The 20,019-nt window shown below is 42.5% G+C and overlaps 1 protein-coding gene across 1 annotated transcript in view; it reads left to right on the plus strand.

Annotated features, from left to right (window-relative positions):
• The first annotated feature begins 3,464 nt into the window (after positions 1-3,464).
• Positions 3,465-20,019, plus strand: part of LOC126981532 (uncharacterized) — a 128,204-nt gene continuing 111,649 nt past the window's right edge. The window contains exon 1 of the mRNA XM_050832727.1: positions 3,465-5,459. The gene's annotated coding sequence lies outside the window, so the exon portion shown is untranslated. The remainder of the gene's footprint in view (positions 5,460-20,019) is intronic.

The raw sequence follows: 20,019 nt of genomic DNA on the forward strand, positions 1-20,019 counted from the left end.
TAACGGTACGATGCTGGGTCGGAGTGAGATGAAGGGAGCGGGTTAAAAGGATATGTAGAAGAGGAAACACCAAAGGATGCTGCGTAGAAATGAAATGAAGGGAAGGGATGAAGAAAGGATGTGAGGATGAAAGGTAAAGGAAGCGAGATAGGAGGGGGATGGAGGTAATAGTTGACAGGAAGAATGTGTGTGTGTGGGGGGGGGGGGGGAGATAAGGGATGCTTGGTCGGAATGAGATGGCAGGAGATGAATGGGACAGAAAGGATGTGGAGATAAAGAGGTAAAGGATGGTGGGTAAGATTGAGATGAGGGGAACGAATGGTCGAGAATATATGAAGGAGAGGAAAAGTGAAGGATATTAGGCAGAAATAGGAAAGTCGTGAAGGTGAGGAAAGGTAAAGGTAGAGGATGCTGGAACGGAATGAGATGAAAGGAACGGATGGTTGAGATGTAGTAAAGGAGGTGAATTATTAAAGAAGCTGGGAAGGAGAAAGAGATGAAAGAAATGGGCAGCAAGGATGTGAAGGTGAAAAGAAAAGAATGCTGAATGGATTAAGAGGAAGGGAAAGGAGTATAGAAAGGATGTGAAGGATGAAAGATAAAGAATGCTACGTAGGACTGAGATGAAGGTAACGGATGGTAGAAAGGATATGAAGGAGAGGTAATATGAAGGATGCTGGATAGGAGAGAGGAAGCTAAAGGATAGTAGAAAGGATGTGAAGGATGAAAGATAAAGAATGCTACGTAGGATTGAGATGAAGGTAATGAATGGCAGAAAGGATGTGAAGGAGAGGTAATATGAAGGATGCTGGATAGGAAGGAGGAAGCTAAAGGATAGTAGAGAGGATGTGAAGGATGAAAGATAAAGAATGCTAAGTAGGATTGAGATGAAGGTAATGAATGACAGAAAGGATATGAAAGAGAGGTAATACGAAGGATGCTGGATAGGAGAGAGGAAGCTAAAGGATTGTAGAAAGGATATGAAGGAGAGGAATGGGAAGGGCAAGAGAGAAGGGGATAGATGTTAGTATAGATAAGGAAGGATGGATGAATAGGGATTAAGGATTGGTAAAACAAGATGTGAAGGGAGAGAAAGGAGAGAGGAAGAGAGAAAGAAAAAATGATAGATGTAAGGAAGGAAAAGGAGAGATGGAGGAATAGGAAACATATACGAGTAAGAACGTAAAACAAAAAAAATTAATACAGGAAAATACAATGAAAGAACACGTAAAAGTTAAGTACGGTATAGGATAAAAACACTATTCAACGAAAGAAGTAAAAACAAACTCGTGAAAAAAAACAAAACAAGGTTGCTTACTTTCGATTCCCTTTCCGTCCTTCTTTCCTCTTCTCCTCCTCCTCCCTTTTCTTTGCTTCCTCCCCCCTTCCGCCACCTCCTCCCCTTTCTCGTCCCCTCCTAATACCTTCCCTTACTTCCCCTCTTTCCCCTCACTTACCACATCACTGTACTTCCGGCCATTCCCCTTCCTTCCTACCTTCTTTCCTCCTCCTCCCCTTCCCATCCTTCCTCCTCTCCCTTCTCCCCTCCCCCCCCTTCTCCCCTCCCCCCCCTTCTCCCCTCTCACCCTTACTCTAGGCCTCACACGGAATGTAAACAAGCGATTCTGAGTTTCTTTAATCCCCTAGATAGAGAGGGAGAGAGGGAGGAAGGGAAGGAAGGGGGGAGGGAAGGGGAGGAGGAAAAGGGAGAGTGAGGGAAAGGTCAGACTGCTTTGGTTTCACTATCATTTATCTTCCTCTTGAATGCAGAAGCGGAGAGGAGGTGAAGAGGAGAGGAGAAAGAGGGAAGAGTGGAGAGAAGGAAAAGTGGTGCTAGTAAGAGGGAGAGGGAAGAAGGGAAGAAAGAAAAGGGGAAGAATAATGTGGGAGCGGAGAGAAAAGAAAGAAAAGAGAGGGGAGAGGAGAGAGAGGAAGAACGGGAGGGGAAAAAGGGAAAAGGAAGAGGAAAAGAGACAGAGAGAGGGGGAAAGGAAAAGAGGGAGAGGGGAGAGGAAAAAGAGGGAGAGGGAAAGAGGAAAGGAGAGAGAACAGAAAGAAGAGGGGAAAAGAGAAATAAAGATGAATTAAAGAGAAATAGAGATGAGAGAATAGACCTTTATCCCTACTCTCTCTATGTAAATCTATGTAAATCTCTTTCTTTCTCTCTTCCACCAACCCTCCCTCCCTCCCTCCCTCCAACCCTTCTCCCTTCCTCTCCATCCCACCCTCCCTCCTTCACCCGCTCCATCCCAGACTCCAAAAAGTGACCAAGCAAATCTGTGTAGCCGTTCGCGAGTCTCTGCTTCCGCCGGCCCAGTTTACCTCTCTTTGAAGACCCGGGAGATCAAATACCTCGCTAGGCACACACACACACACACACACACACACACACACACACACACGGGGCACCGAGCGTCGAGGTCCCCCAACTTCCAGCACGAATTTCCCTCATCAGCATAAATCCAGGTAATCCTCCTTTATGCCCACCTTGCAACCTTCTGAGCCTCCGTGATGCTCCGTACTTAACCCTCCTAAAGGCTCTTGCAGGCGAGGTAAGGCTGGGTAAGGGCGGGAGTCTGGTGTTAGTGGGTGGGGTGAGGGCTTTAAGGGCGGTATGGGATTCGAGGTTTAAGTTTTTACCGTCGGCCAGAATGAGTTTTAACCAGGTTGATCTCTCTGGTTGCCTCGTCTCGGTCTTTGATGCCACGGGGTTGGTTGGTTGGGGAGGGTAGCGGTTGCAGGGTTAGTATATACTCACTCGTGGTTGGTTAATGTGGAAAGCTAGGCGTCGATTCCCTTGACTTTGATATGAAATGACCTACCTAACTCTCTCTCTCTCTCTCTCTCTCTCTCTCTCTCTTCTTTATTTCCACCGTCTCCTGTCACGATTTCAGGTACTTAGCACGAAATTCTTGTCACGCAACTCATTTATTAACGCATTGGCTTAGGTACGTCTCTCTCTCTCTCTCTCTCTCTCTCACGCACACACACATACACACATACATACTCTCACATACATAACGCCGCCCCAGCAGTACCCTTCCCGCGGGCTGCCAGGCGTCGCTGAGGAGTGCCGTAGCGTGCATCTTTTTATAGACAATATGAGTGGCTGGGGCGTACGGGAGCGCTCCGCTATTGTTGTGGGGCAGTGGTGGTGGTGGAGGAGGTGGAGGTAGTCACTGGCTGGGCTCCGCGCCGTCCACACACAACCAACCTCCCTCTGGCGCCTCCCTGACCCCGCCCACCCGGCACTCCACCGCCTTGAGTTCGTGTCCCAATCTCTGTGTTGTCTTGGTGTTATGTTGTCTTCGATCTTCACGTGAACTCACCGCTTCAAGTACATGTGTTGATTGCTCCTCCTTCTCCTCCTCCTTCAACGTCGTCTCGCCTCATCGGGTCTCTGTGTTGTGATGAACGAGGAAAGTTTGGAGGAGAGTTCAGTCTTTTAGAAGGCCTTGGTTCAGTGCGGGGCGTGGAAAAGCCGCCGCGGGGTTCACTAGCGACGGGGAGCAGGAGCGGCGCGTGAAGTTTTAACGGCGCTCATTGTGACAAACTGTTCGCCGTGCTGTGCCTCTCCGGCGACTTGTTAGAGCCTCCCTGCGCACCACGTGACTGCACCCTCTCCCCCCCTTCGCTCTCCCTTCCGCAGGTGCTCCGTTCTGAGGTGTGTATCGGCGCGCTGTGACTCTACGTGCGCGTGTGTGTGCGTGCGTCGCGGCTCCCCACATGACAGGCGTGGCACGGGAGTCTCCTCATGGTACGCCTGCACGCTGATGAACGAGTGGCGCGGAGAATATACTCTTACGTTTGAAGAAGAACAAGATTAACGAGCCCGAGGTGATGTGACATGATGGACGTGAACACCTGTGGCGCTCTCTTGCCAAACCCAAGACAAAAAGCGAGGCCCGGGGACGCGGCGAGTGTAATAAGTCTGCCTGGACGGGGATGTTGAGCAGCGGCGGAGACGAGGAGCGAGGGGAGAAACATAATAAGCGTTGCATCACCCCCTGTATCACGCACACGGCAAAGCAACGGAGCAAAACGGATCAACTTATGCAATGTCGCCGGGGCTTGTGTTGCACTAGGGACGAGAGATAGCGGTGGAGGGTGAAGATCAACGGAACGAAAGAAAAATTGAATAGAAAAGGTGACGCAAAAACGACGTCCTCACTCCATCGCGTTCAACAATCTTTCACAATCCCTCGCAGCATCGCCACTTCAAACACCGTCTGCAAAACTCTCTCGTGTCCTTCATCACGAAACACACGGCGTCATGCACCAGCCACGCGACACGACAGCAATTCCTTTACCTCGCTCTCAGGGTCATATTCTTAAACACTGCGGCGCTCAAAACCACACATTTAACAAGGCTTTCGTAGGAGTTATGGGGCATTACCTGGGGTAGTTTTATGACCCTAGTATTAGTGTGATCATTCTTCTGTGCCACGAAACTAAAAGAACACTCATTAGAACCCGATCAATCTCCTTTTTGGGTTTTGGAAATAGATGATGTTAAAGGCGTTTTAGAATACCGAGCACAGCCTCATCCCAGCTCCCTCTACAGCAGGACTTCGGTGTTGTTTTAGCGAGGGAGTTGAGGAAGTACAGCACTAATACACACACACCATCACTGTCCTGCCGCCCCTCACCTTTGTTATCCTCTTCATCGACGTTCCTGAGTCTGAGAATGCACGCAGACTAAATTGCATGCGGGAAAACATCATAAACTTTCAAGGTACGCAATTTTCTGCTCCGGTGGTGTGACTAAAAATAGAGTAAAGGTGAAAGAAAGAAAGCATAGCACGTGTTGCACAGGGGGCGACGAGACAGTCCCTTTAAGTTCCTCAAAGTTGGGCGGGGAAAGACGAGACGAGACAAGGTCGCCGACACACGAAATTTGAAGCAAAAAAAGTAAACGTAAAAACAGAAAACTTGAGAGGCGTCGCCGAAAATCAACCAGAATACAAAAAAAGTGGAAATAAAGCAGAAAAATTAAGGTATCCCCGAAAATCAACCGGAAAACGAAGAAAAAGTGAAAACAAAACAGAAAACTTAAGATCTTTCTGAGAATCAACTAGAAAACAATAAAGAAAAACAAACAAACCTCAACCAGAAAACAAAAAGAAGTAAAAATAAAATAAAAAGACATCCCACCAAAACCGACTAGAAAAAAACAAAAGTAGTAAAAATAAAACAGACAGCCTTAGAAATACCCCCGAAAAGTAAAAAAAATAACAACAATAACAAAAAATAAACTCGGGAGGAAGTGATGAATGGGGACGAGAGAAGGACAGGACGGGAAGGTGACTGAAAACATAAATTACGCGTTATTTTGGCAAGAGAAGAGGAAGGAGCGAGCGAGCCAAGACGAGCCGGAGAGGAACGGAGAAGGTACCAACGACTGAGCTTAGAGGAGGACCAACACAGCAACACAACTCAACACAAAGAATCGACAGCAGGTGAGTAGCTTTCCCTTTCACTCCCCCTTTCCCTCTCCCTCTCCCACTCACTCTCTCTCTACTTCTCCCTATCCTCCTCATTGCTTATACTCGACAAGGGCCACCACGCCAATCCTTCGCCTTCTCTTCCTCCCCGCTATCCCGTTCCCCACCCTCCTTCTCGCCTCCCCCTCTGCGTCTGCTCCACCGCCAGGAAATAACACACTCCCAGGTCATGCTCTGTTCTCCACTCCCTGCCTCACGCACGCCACGGGAAGGGAGGGGAGGAAGTGATGGTTATTGCTTTACCTCAGTGTTAAAGAAAAAATGTATCCGTGTAAACTGACTGGATTTGTTGCTGGGTGTGATTCTTTTTAATTTTTTTATATACATGCGTGAATCCAGTGTCATGCTACTTGAGGCCCAACGAAAGGAAAACCAACAGAAACAACAATAACAGCAGTGACGAAAATACTCTGTGGTTTAAACTGAGTGAAATAGAAAGATGGATCTCGTTGGAATGTGATTTTGGTGTTGTTTCGTCTCGTCCTAACGATAGTAAAATCAACAAAACACAAACAACAGCAGCAAAACAGTAGTAGGAAAGGTCCTCTCTCATCTAAACTGTCTGGAAAAGAGATGAAACTCGACGGGATGTGATTTTGGTGTTGTTTCGTCTCGTCCTAACAACAGCAAAATGAACAAAACACAAACAACAGCAGCAAAACAGTAGAAGAAAAAGGATGTGATTTTGGTGTTGTTTCGTCTCGTCCTAACAACAGCAAAATGAACAAAACACAAACAACAGCAGCAAAACAGTAGAAGGAAAAGTCCTCTCTGATCTAAACTGTCTGAAAAAAAAGATTAAGCTTGTCGGAATGTGATTTTGGTGTTGTTTCGTCTTGTCCTAACAAAAACAAAAACACCGACAAAAGTAATTATAGTAACATAAAAATCATCGGAACTTTCCAGTGTAAAAAAGAATGAAGTCACAACAACGCGAATTCTGTGTCAAGGTTCGTCTCGCTCTAACAACAACAGTAAAAACAACAAACAACAACCAAAAATAGCAGTAGCAAAAAACATCTGTAATTACCAATGCGAAAATAGAAATGATGACCTCCAATGAACACGCTTTCTGTGTCAAGGTTAATCTGGCCCTAACAGTAGCAAAAACAACATGATAACAACAACAACAACCAAAAAAGTAGTAACAAAAGAGAACTGAAATTACCAAGGTGTGGAAAAAATGATGAAATTCGACTGAACATGATTTCTGTGTTAAAGTTCGTTCTCGGAAACAGCAGCAAAGACAACAAAACAAACAACAAAAAAACAGAACAGTAACAAAAAATAAAACATCTGTAATTACCAATGTGAAAAAGAAAATTATGGCACTTCAAGAGCATATTTCTGCGTTAAGGTTCGTCTGGTCCCATTTCCGCACCGGCATCATTTAGTTTCGTTTTTTATCTCTCTGTCTCCCTCAGTGTCCCCGGTGAACGCGACGCTAAGCCCGGGAAGCCAACGCCCCTTCCTTGACGTCCTTCTCTCAATTTGTCTCTTCCTTCCCTATTTGTCACCGTGAATCTATGGGCCTTGAGCCGAGGTGCCGCGCTGGGACTCCACGACTAAGACAAAAACCAGCCGGGAATGGTGTCAAGATATTTCCGACTGTGTGAATAGAGGATTGGATTGCATGTGTGTCTGAATATAGAGGGGATGGGAACAGCTTGAGATAACGACATCATACACAAACTCTTATATACGTATACCACTGTCATTCTCAAACTCCACGACTTTTTTATTTTACAGCAAAGGAGACAGTTCAAGGGCGTAAAAAAAAGAAAACAATATTAAAAAAAGACCTCTACTTACTGCTCCTGAAACAAAACAAACACAACCTGAGACAAAACAAGCCGGAGATGGTGTCAGAAGGATCCCACAGTGTGTATAGAGGTTTGGATAGTGTGTATGCGTCTATAGACTTTACTTTCTACTGTGTGTATATAGGATAGGATAATGTGTGTGTCAATGAGCGATTCTTTTAGTACTGAATATAGACGAGACGAGAAGAACGCTAATTAACAACATAATATACTAACTCGTACATGTACACTGCCCGTCACTAAACTAAAGAGCGATGTAAGAACGCAAAGGGGAGTAGGAATCATGAACGCGGTGGAAAACAGGAAAAGTGACGCAAGACGAGATGCAGAAGAGGGAACAGACTTTATATTATGGAACAGGAGTCAAACACGGGCTGGAAAAACAAACACAAAACAAAAGCAACGCAACCAGAAAAGAAACAAAGAAAACGTGGGAATAAAACAAAAAACTTAAACTAATCACGAAAATCAACCAGAAAACATTAAAAGTAAAACGGGAACATTGACCAACTTTCAAAAATCGTCTAGAAAACAACAAAAAAGTACAAATGAAACAGAGAACTTGAGAGGTATCCCAGAAAATCAACCAAAAAAAGAAAATATACACACAGGCGGGAAAGCAACCTCTCTCCGCTACGGTAAGGAAATCAAACGGCGATGTAAGAGTCAGAGAACACCATAAGGAAATAAGTAAAAAGGTATACACTTTTATTTTACTTAGAAGTCCAGCTATAAAGGAAGAACATTGGAAAGAGCAGCTGGACATAACCCTTCCTACTCCGTTTCCTCCTCCTCTTCTCTCTTCTCTCTCTCTCTCTGTGTCTGTCTGGTATAATACAGCGGGGAAAGAAGGGGGGGAAGAAATGGCAGTGAGAGGAAGGGAAAAGAAGGGTAGGGAAGTGAATGGAAGGAAAAGGAAATATGAAGAGAGTGTAAGTATTAATCAATCTACACACGATCCTCATTTCTGCTTCGAGTTGATTGTTCATGTAAAAATTAACGGCGCGATGTTGATGATGTTTTGTTTGTCAGTGTTCCCGGTAAGAAATCTAATCCTATATACTGCCGGAAATTACTGTGGGATGATAACGCAGTTCCTCACCTGCCACACACACCGCCTGAAAAGGTTCTCGTTACCTGTCTGGTGTTGAATGATATTGTAATCAGATCTACAGTTCAATACACGTAGCCGACTCGTACTGGTCTGAAATATCATTAAAAAAGAATACATGCCGCTAACAGCTTTGAACGACTATAGACAAGCAGATGACCCATTATTATTATTATTATTATTATTATTATTATTATTATTATTATTATTATTATTATTATTATTATTATCATTACCATCATTTACCTGGGCTCGTAAATGACAGGTAGCGCAGAGGTGAACAGGCACAATGAATCGCCCGTGCCATTAATCAAGCCAATAACAATAATGATAATATTGATAAATAGCGCCACTAAGGGCTCACGCGGCCATGCATTAATATGGCGCGCGCATCAACCCCCCTCATCAACGACGATTAATAATGAGGCCGCGGGTAATGGAATGTCCCTTTAACGACGCGCCGGAACACCTGTGCGCCCCCCCCCCCCACCCCGCCACCACCTGGGCACGCGCCGACCTTGTGTACCTGGGCGCCTGGCGAACGGGAGGAATGGTGGGAGGGAAGCAGGGTGATCGGAGGAATTGGCAACACTGGGAATAGTAAAAGCTGAGTGATCTTAGGAGGTGGCGAAATGAACGTCAGGAGAGGGTACACTATAGGCATAATGAGATAAAAACTTAGTAATCCGAGGAACTGGTAGCATTGTAAGTATTAGTGAACTTTAAAATACAGAGACCGTAACTTAGAAAAAAAAACTTTGTGACAGAATACTTAGATAAAACAAAACTTGGTGCCAAAACAAAAACAGGCGTAATGATTTATAGACAAAATACAAACTTAGAGAAGAAAGAATAAAAACTTTAGTGACCATGGGACTTATCGATCTGAACTTCTTGGAACGGCTCACTAAAGACCTAAAAAATAACAACCTGGTGCTTTCAGTTTCATGGAGACCTTTAAAAGATGAAAACCTCGTGATCTGAGAAGTTGCCAATCTGGTGAACTTTTAACCGAAGACTTTATTGACTATATGATCGAACACACTGCAAGGCTTCACAAAAACACTTTCCGAATGCAGCGAAAACTAAAATCATTGTGCTGTACTGCTGTCGTGTTGTTTTTGTGTTGTATTGGTGACTGTGAGATCGAAACACTTGCCAATATGGAGAACACACTGCACCGACCTCACCAAAACACTCAAATGCAACGAAAACTAAAATATCTGTGTTGCTCTACTTCAACTCTTAACGAAAACTACATCTATACCTCTCACCCTCACTCATCACTATCTTCATCACCACCACTATACTCACCTCCACGCATACCTAACTCTCGCCATCACAACCATCATCACTATTTTCCTACAAGATATTTATGACAGAGGACGCAGAAGGAAACAAATGAGGAAACTCTGAACCGACATAACCTAAACACTTTCCAAATGCAACGGAAACTGAAAGATCCGTGTTGCACTGTCATACCGCTAACCTTATATTTACCAACAAGATATTTATGACGGAGGACGCAGAATAAAACAAAGGACACTCTGAACCGACTTTTAACCTAAACACTTTCCAAATGCAACGGAAACTGAAAGATCCGTGTTGCACTGTCATACCGCTAACCTTATATTTACCAACAAGATATTTATGACGGAGGACGCAGAATAAAAACAAATGAGGGCACTGAACCGACTTAACATAAACACTTTGCAAAACACAACCAAAACTTAAACATTTGTGTGGTTTTTCCGTAACACCAACTTAGTATTTACAAACAAAATATTTATGTCAGAGGACGCAGAAGGAAACAAACGAGGACCTTCACCCCGCGGCAGGCAATTAGAAGAGGATGAACAGCAGCAACACACGACCAAACGAGAGATAATTCGGATTTGTTGACTTAGGGATCTGATAAAGCCATCACCTGTTGAGATGTTAATTAGTTGATTTATTCGCCGGGTAAAATTTATGCCCTCGTAAAGGTGACGCTTCGTGAGTTTGTGACTTTTAAGGACTTTAAATCATGGAAATGTTAACAAAAAGGAAAAAAAGCCAGTGAAAGGAAATTAAAGTAACAAGCATAGGAAAAGAAGCAGAAAGTTCTAAAATACTGGAACACGCAGAGAAAAAACGGGAAAAAACTTGATCATAAAACTTTAAATAATTTATAATGAAAAGAAGAGAAAAAAAACAGAAATGAAAAAAAACTAGCTAATGAGAAAAGAAAAGAGAATCTAAATCTTTGACAAAATTCTTCAGATTGACGAAAAAAAAGAAGAGAATTAATGAGTGATTACAAAAAAAAAAAAACTCAACTTATGCCATCTACAATGAAAAAAATAAACTTAATGCTTATAAAACTTTAATAAATATGAAGAGAGAGAGAGAGAGAGAGAGAGAGAGAGAGAGAGAGAGAGAGAGAGAGAGAGAGAGAGAGAGAGAGAGAGAGAGAGAGAGAGAGAGAGAGAGAGAGAGAGAGAGAGAGAGAGAGAGAGAGAGAGAGAGAGAGAAATTTTGAGTCACCTTTCTTTCCGTCGTGACCTTAGTCCAAATAAGTATGATCATCACGTCCGCTTTTTCTTTATTTGCCTTCGGATCAATACGTCTGGGCAAACATCATCAGCCAAGACCACAATCATCACCACCACCACCACTACAATAATCACCAATCACCAACACCATCACCACTAACATCGCCATTACCACTAACACCTCGACTCAATACAATCATCACCTTCACTCACACGTCACTATCACCATTTTCTCAGCACCACAATCACTCACCTTCACAATTACCTAACCCTCACTATCACTGTCATACTCGCTCTTCACAATCATCATCCTCACCATCACAACCACCATCCAGTCATGCTGTCTTATACTATCTACCCATCGCCAACACCATTACAACCACTTTTCCTGAACACACACGCACAAGATCGATCCACTAACACCTTCATTATGTTAAGTCCACAAGCGGGTGTTTAGGCAATCCACTCTCTTTGTCGATATTCGCTTCCTCATTCTTCTTTGTAGTATATTGCTCACCTCCCTGTTCCCTTCCGTCCTTCACACACCCCGAACATTTTTTTACATAACATCCACTCTTTGCTTCCTTCGTCTTTCATATTTCTTCTTTATTATTTTCATTTCCTCATTCCTCCCCTTCTCTCATTTTTCATAGTATTTTATCCCTTTCTCCTTTTCCTTCCTCTCTTCATACCTCTCGTTCAATTTTCGCTGACTCTCTTTCTCTCCTCCCTTTTGAACTTCTGTCAATCGTATTTCTCTTCCTCATTCCTCTCTCCCTCTCCTTTTTTCTTATAATATTTTGCCACTTTCTTTTTTCTTCTTTTCTCCATGCCTTCCCGTCCAGTTTTTGCGGATTCTCTCTACTTTTTCCTTTAGAATTTCTGTGTTTCGTGTCTCTCTTTTCTTATTTTCTCTTTCTCATTCGTCTCCCTCTCTTCGTCATATGCTATTTTGCCCGCTTCCCTTTTTCCTTCGTCTCTCCATATCTCTCATCCAATTTTCGCAGACTCCCTCTTTTTTTCCTTCCCTAAGAATTTAAGTTTTTCGTGTCTTTCCTTTCTTATTTCCTCTTTCTCATTCGTCTCCTCCTCTTCGTCTTTATAGTATTTTGCCCCTTCCCCTTTTTCTTCTCTCCATACCTCCTGTTTATTTTTTGATGGCTTCCTTTCTTTTCTTCCTTTAGAATTTCAGTTTTTTTTATATGTATCCTTTCCTAATTTCTCTTCCTCACTCCTCTCCTCTACGTCTATAAATTTCCCCCTTTCCCTTTTTGCTCCTTCTCTTCATATCCCCCGTACCCTTTTTGCTCATGTCTCCTCATTTCTTCCCTAAGACTTTTTTTTCCTAACCTAACTTATCCTAACCCAACCAAGGCTTACCCAAACTAACCTAATCTAACGCAACCTGCCCAGTTCGAGAGCGGCGCCACATACCTCACCTAACCTAACCTTTCCTAACCTAATCCATTCTATCGTAACTTATCCTAACCCATCTCAACCTAACCAATTATATCCTAACCTATCCTAACCTATCATAGCCCATCTTAACCTAACCCATTATATCCTAACCTATCCTAACCTATCCTAACCAAACCCATCCAAACCTAACCTATCCTAACTTAACCTATCCTAACCTAGCTTATCCTAGCCTATACAAAGCTTACCCAACCTAACCTAATCTAACGCAACCTGCCCAGTTCAAGAGCGGCGCCAAATACCAGTAGAGAGAGAGAGAGAGAGGGAACACACGCACCGACTACAGGGGGAAAAATCAAGTCAGTCAGTCGTGGCGCAATGTGGTAATAGCTAATCAAAACTCTATATAAAAATGAATATGCAGGACACACACGCGCGACGCAAAAGTATATATATTAAAAACGGAACCCCGAACTAATGTATCTCACCTGTTGGATGCTACGTGGATTAATTAAACTACGAGAGGTGATGTGATAATCCGTTCGGAGTTGAGTTTAATAATATGTAGCAATGATTTCTTTTTTTGTGTGTGTGTGTGTGCGTGTGTTTGTGTGTGCGTTTGTAGCCTCAACGTCCTTCTGCGAATAAGGTTTATCCGGGAATGTTAAAGATGAGCTTCGGTGGCAAAAAAAAAAAACTTCATTGACATTTTTAAAGAGAATATCGTTGGATTTAAATCACACACTTGCTTCGTCTGCTTTGATAGATAGATAAATAGATAGATAGATAAAGAGAGAGAGAGAGAGAGAGAGAGAGAGAGAGAGAGAGAGAGAGAGAGAGAGAGAGAGAGAGAGAGAGAGAGAGAGAGAGAGAGAGAGAGAGAGAGAGAGAGAGAGAGAGAGAGAGAGAGAGAGAGAGAGAGAGAGAGAGAGAGAGAGAGAGAGAGAGAGAGAGAGAGAGAGAGAGAGAGAGAGAGAGAGAGAGAGGAGGGGGGGGATAACTAATTTATAACCTTCATGCACGATAATCTAGAGTTTTCCGGACCTACTACGACTCAATTACTACTACTACTACTACTACTACTACTACTACTACCACCACCACTACCACTATCACCACCACTACCACTACCACCACTACTGCTGCGACTCCCTCCCCCACCACCACCCTCCTCCCAATCAGAATCAACACTCTTTTATAACTTCTCAGGGCCCGATAACATCCATTTAACACTTGTCCGGAAAGTTTGTGGTTCGGAGAAGGAATTCCATTGTTCAGCGGCCGGGGTCTTATTAGAGCATCGTTCACGGGGGAAAGAAAGGGACGCGATAGAAAAAGAGGAGAAGTATATATCAGGGCCGGAGGGGAAGGAGGGCGGAGGAAAAGAGGGGAGTTGAGAGAGGAGGAGAGGGCAGAGGGAGAGAGCGCAAGATGGGAATGAGGAGGAGAAGAAAGGAAGAGTAGAATAAAGAGAAAAGGAGAGGGAAGGGCGGTAGAAAGGAAGGAATTTGAGAGAGGTGAAGACAGAAGGGATGAAGAAAGGATGAGAACAGAAGAGGAGTACGAGAGGAAATTGGAGAGATGAGAAAAAGAGCAGAATAAAGATGAAAGGAAAGGAAAGGCAAGGAGGGGGAGAAGGAAGAAAGAAAGGGAATTACGAACGAAGGGACAGAAGGTATGAGAGGAAAATGGAGAGAAAAAGAAGAATGAAAGTAGAACGAAGAAGAAAGAAACGATGGAAGAGAGGAAGGAAATTGAGGGAGGAAAGAACAGGAGAAGAGACGAGGATGTGAATTAGGTGGAAAAGAAAAGGTGTGAGACGTGAAGTGAATGTAGGAAGAAAGGAAGGAGGTTAAGAAGGGAGAAAACAGAAGAAAACAGCTCGAGAGGGGAATGGGGAGGAAAAGAAGAGGAAAAAAGAAGAACGAAAAGGAAGGAGTGTGAAGCTTGGAGTGAACGGTGGAAGAGAGGAAGGGAGTTAAAAGGAGAAGGAACAGGAGATAACAGCAAGAGAAAGTTGGAAGAACGTAATAAAGAACAAAAAATGGAAACTGGAGAAATAAATTGAAAATAACATAATACAAAACAGCGCTAGAATAAACAATAAAACTTTAATAGGTAAGAAAACAAAGAGAAAAAGAAAGAGGAGGAAATGGAAACGGGAGGAAAAGATCGAGATTGGAAGGAAAAAAGGGCGAAGCGACAAAAGCTAAACCGGTCTAGAAAGAGGATGGAAGAGGAGGAAGCAGAGGAGGAGGAGGAGGAGGAGGAGGAGTCCCTAATGTGGTTTGGACAAGTTTCCCTCTCCTCGTTTTCATTTCCTTCCCTCATCGCCCGCGGGTCTTTTTAAGTGATGGAGCGCAATGTCCCGTTTTCTTCGTGATCATCCTCGTCCCATTTTCTTTCGCTTAAGCAATTCGAAAAGTTCTGTAATGGGACTTCGGGGACTCGGGATTATTATGGAGTTCGTCGTTTTCTTATTACTTTCGATTCCACATTTATATCGCGTTTATGATGAAAAAAAAAAAGGTCTTAGTTGTTCAGAAAGGTTGGGTTCCGTGTTTGATTTCGAAGTTGTATCATACCTTATTTTCCTCTTTTTCCCTCTTTTTTCCTCTCTATCCACCCATCTGTATGTTTCCACCTATCTGTATCTATCAATCTATCTATCTCTATTTGTCTGTTTCACTCTATCTCTCCAGTTTATCCAGTTTCTATCTATCTGTATCTATCAATTTATCTATCTCTATTTGTCTGTTTCGCTCTATCTATCCGCCTATCTGCCTCTGTTTATCCAATTATCTCTATATTTATCTATTTTTTCTATTAATCTATAAGTCAATCAATCAATCAAACTGTATGTCTACTGTCTATGTCTACGTCAAGGCGTTTACACATCTATCTAGTTAGTGACCTTTCCATCCATCTATCTATTTATCAATCTGTCAGTCTATTCACCCACGTGTACCCAATCATCCGTCACATTTACCTCATACTCCTGCACTTCAGAGACCAAAAGTTCAAAAAATATCTTTCTCCTTATGCTGGTTTTAGTCTTTTATTCATCCATTTATAAAACATCTACCTAAGTACATGTAATCGTCTTTAACATTTACTTTACAATTCCCGCACTTCAACGACCAATAGTTCTCAAAAAGCTTTCTTGTTACGTTTTTTTTTCATCATCCATGTATCTATCAATCTATCCACCTACGTATAACCAATCATCTTTAACATTTACTTCACATCTACTGACGCATACTCAATCATCCATCACAATTACTTTTACACTCCCCGCACTTCAACGACCAACAGTTCTCAAAAAGTCTTCTTGTTACGTTGGTTCTCTTCTTTTATTCATCCTCCTTCATGAATCTCTCGCTGGTGACATTTCCTTGACATTTCCTGCAGGCGAACATGATATTCCTGACACGGCCTCGTCTTCAGAGGGCTGTGGGTGTAAGTCTGTTCGTATAAGTCTGCCTGTCTGGTTGGGCGTTGCGCGTGATCCACTCAAATGAACTGCAGTGACTATCCATGAAAGGAGAGAGAGGAGAAAACGCCCGACCTTCTTTTCTCTCTCTTTGCTTTCTCCATCCTATCAAAGAGCGACGGAATAGTTTACTAATACTTGCGACACTACTATTACTATTTGGTATGTTCAGGGTCTTTGTGGTAAGGTGCCGGCGGCGGTGGTGATGGTGATGGTGGTGGCGGTGATGGTGTCTTATTTCTCCGGCTTTTCACAGCTCCAAGGTCTCCGGTGGCACTGACTTAGACCTCAAAGGAAAGTGAAGGAAAGGACAAAAAGGACGCGTGGCTTGAAAGGGCTGGTGAAGGAGGGAGAACGACGAGGCGGAGTGACAGAAAAGGGAAGGGAGACGAATGAGAAACTGAAGGGTGTAGGGTGACAGGGAGGAATGATGATAAAAGGCAGAAGAAAGGGATGAAATGGAAGAGATGGCAGGGGGGAGGTGAGGAAGGATTGCAAGGTGGTGTGACAGAGATGATAAAAGGCAGAAGAAATGAATGAAATGGAAGAGATGGCAGGGGGAAGATGAGGAAGGATTGCAAGCTGGTGTGACAGAGAGATGATAAAAGGCAGAAGAAATGAATGAAATGGAAGAGATGGCAGGGGGAAGATGAGGAAGGATTGCAAGTTGGTGTGACAGAGATGATAAAAGGCAGAAGAAATTAATGAAATGGAAGAGATGGCAGGGGGAAGGTGAGGAAGGATTGCAAGGTGGTGTGACAGAGAGATGATAAAAGGCAGAAGAAAGGGATGAAATGGAAGAGATGGCAGGGGGAAGACGAAGAGGGAATGCAAGACGGTGTGACAGAGAGGCGATAGAGGATAGAAGGGAGGAATGACATGAGAGAGATGGCAGGGGGAAGACGAAGAGGGAATACAAGATGGTGTAACAGAGATGTGATAAAACAAAGAAAGATGAGTTGACAGGGAAGAGATGGCCGAGGAAAATGAAGAGGGACTGCAAGGTGATATGACAGAGAAGTGACGTGGAAGATGGAGAGATAACAGAAAAGTGATAGAAAGAGAGGAGCGGGGATTGTACCTCACTCTCACGGTCAGCATGGGAAGGAAGGGTAAGAAATGGTGGAAGGAAGGGTTGATAAAGAAAGGGGTAATAGAAAAGGGATGGAAAGAACGGGACAGCGATTAAAGGTTTCAGTGACTTCATTCTTAAGTTCAGCATGGAAATTAAAAGCTTTGAAGGGTAAGCTTAGGTAAATATCCTCGTCCTGGTATCCAAGGAGACATAGACTTCATCTGCTCTTATTCTCTCCCTCTCTCTCTTTCTCTCCCTCCTCTTTTCTCTCACTTAGCTGTCCATAACTTCCTTCCTCCCTTACCTCCTTCCTCCATCTGCCTTCCTCCTCCCCCCTCTCCTCTCCTTATATATGTTTTTCCAATGTAATCCTCCTCCTCCTCTTTTTCCTCTTCTTACTGGTCATCCTCCTCTTCTGGCATATGTTCTTCCTCGGTATCCCTCCTTCTCCTCCTCCTCCTGGTCATCCTCCTTCTTTCTCGGACGCGTTTTAATACAGTTCAATAACTTCCTTGCTTTACTTGACGTTCACGGGGAAAGTTGGCAGCCGAGGGACCCATTTTCTGCTCTTTACTTCCGTGTGTCACATCCGTCTCGCGGCCCAAAGCTAATCTGCGTAATAACCTGAATAAACAAACACAGGGGAGTCGGGCGGAAAACACAGGCATTATCCGGCGTCGCTTTCGGTCTGGTGGGGGTCGGCTTAGGCTTCAGGTTATCCCCTTAAATGACGGAAGACGTAGAAATGGTTTGGATGGAATGGTTTTGCGCCTCGTGACTGGCTGCTGGAAGGTCGTGGAGTGGGGGAATAACACGGAAATGATGGACAAACAAGGTATTTTCGGCGAAGCGGGAAAATAACAGCGGAGAGAGGACTGATTTATTATTTTCTTTTCATCTGGAGGGATTCCAGCCGTGGACGCTGTTGTGTAAGGAACGAGTGGAGGTCCAATTGATGTTTTTTGCGATCGTGACAAATCTTCCGTGCGTTGTTTGTAGAAAGTGGAGATAAAAAAGACACATCAGGTAACGTCGATTGATTTTGAAGTCCAAAAGTTCTGATTGCCGTCAAAAGGGGGAAACAACTTGATTGAAAAATGACAATAATAACATCAACAGACATGAGACTAATAAATAGAATACTGATACAGAGAAAAGAAATACTAGAATGAAAGTGAATCGACACAAAAAAGTGAAAATCATAACACTAGAAAAAACCGGTCAAATGAGAAATAAAAGTAAATAGGCATAAATATGAAACAAATTAAAAAAGGAGTAACAAAGTAAAAGAAGGCTAAAAAGTGAGAAACAATAATATACTTAAAAGAGAAAAAGCGGCAGAGAAAAAAAAAAGTAAATAGACAAAAATATAAAACAGAAGTAGAAAAAATAATAACAATGAAAATTAATAAAAAAAAAAAAAAAATTGAGAAACAAAAAATGTACTTGAAATTAAAAAGGAAAAAAGAACGTGGAAAAAAGATATGAAAATAGACAAAAAAATATAAAACAAATTCAGAATAAAAATTAATAACAGAAAGTAACTGAAAACTACAAACTGAAAAACAAACACAAATGAAAACTTAAAAAGAAAATTACTCGCATGGAAAAACAAAATAGAAAAAATAGAAAAAAATAATAAAAAAAAACAGCAAGGAGAGGAAAAGAAGGCGAATAAAAAGATACCATCAAAAGTAGCGTGTTAAGACCCTCTCGCCGCGCCTCAAGTACTCGCGTGAAAGACTTGCGATTGCCTCGAGGCGGAGCTCACCTCGAGGATTGTCTAGCGTCCTCTGAAGTAGCCCGGGGTAGTGTGGGACGTGTGCTAAGAGCTGCGAATAAATAAAAAAACAAAACAAAACAGGAAGCAGGAAAAGAGGGAAAAGAAAATGTAGAGATCGAAACAAGGAAGGAATGAAAGGAAATGAAAGGAAATAGGGAAAAGAAAATGTAGAGAGGGAACAAGGAAAGAATGAAAAGGAAATGAAAGGAAATAGGGAAAAGAAAATGTAGAGAGGGAACAAGGAAAGAATGAAAAGGAAATGAAAGGAAATAGGGAAAAGAAAATGTAGAGAGGGAATCAAGGAAAGAATGAAAAGGAAATGAAAGGAAATAGGGAAAAGAAAATGTAGAGAGGAAAACAAGGAAAGAATGAAAAGGAAATGAAAGGAAATAGGGAAAAGAAAATGTAGAGATCGAAACAAGGAAAGAATGAAAAGGAAAGGAAAGGAAAAAAGGAAATGAAGTTGAAGAAAGCGAGGGGAAAGAAATGAATATACACTAATGGGAAAACACAAGAAAAAGGAAGATAAAATAAAGGAAAAGCAAATGCAGATAGGAAGGATAAAGAAACAAACGTAAATGAAGGTAGTGGTGAAACAAAAGTAGACGCAAAATCTAAAAAAAAAAAAAGTAATTTGGAAATGAAAGGAATGAAGATAATAGGAAAATAAAGGAAAAATAAGTGATGAAAGGGAAAGACTGTGAAAAATAATGAAAAAATAAAGAAAGGCAATGAAAAGGAAGGAAAAACAGTTGGAAATAAGAAGAAAACGAGGCGGAATGCAAGAGGGAAAAGGGAAATAAAAGAAAAAAAAGAGCAGAAAGAAACGTACATTAGCGATACTATTGATGAAACAAATAAAAACAAACACAATAAAAGAAAGAGAAAATGGAAACTGGAAGCGAAAGGGAAATACAGAAGGCAGATAAAAACATAAAAAAAATGAACACGAAACAAATATAAAGAAACGCGGAAATAAAATATTGGAAAGAGGTGGAAAGCAAAACAAAAACAAAAGAAGCATGGAAGCAACGTTGCCAGATTATCGAACTCATCGCATTGCATTTCCGTAGTTTCTAACCGATAACTATAGCAAAAAACACAAACCTCAATAAATAACAGTTTTAATGCTAACTTTGATGATTTTCTGTCGTTATTTGTGTAGGTACGAGAGTTTGAGGCTTGTAAATAATAAATACGTTGTGGTGAATACGATAATCTGGCAACGCTGCATGGAAGTGAAAACAAGGTCAGAAGAAGAGACAAAAGGAGGACAGGCT

Source organism: Eriocheir sinensis, chromosome 48 (genome assembly GCF_024679095.1).
Source record: "Eriocheir sinensis breed Jianghai 21 chromosome 48, ASM2467909v1, whole genome shotgun sequence".
Taxonomy (NCBI): domain Eukaryota; kingdom Metazoa; phylum Arthropoda; class Malacostraca; order Decapoda; family Varunidae; genus Eriocheir; species Eriocheir sinensis.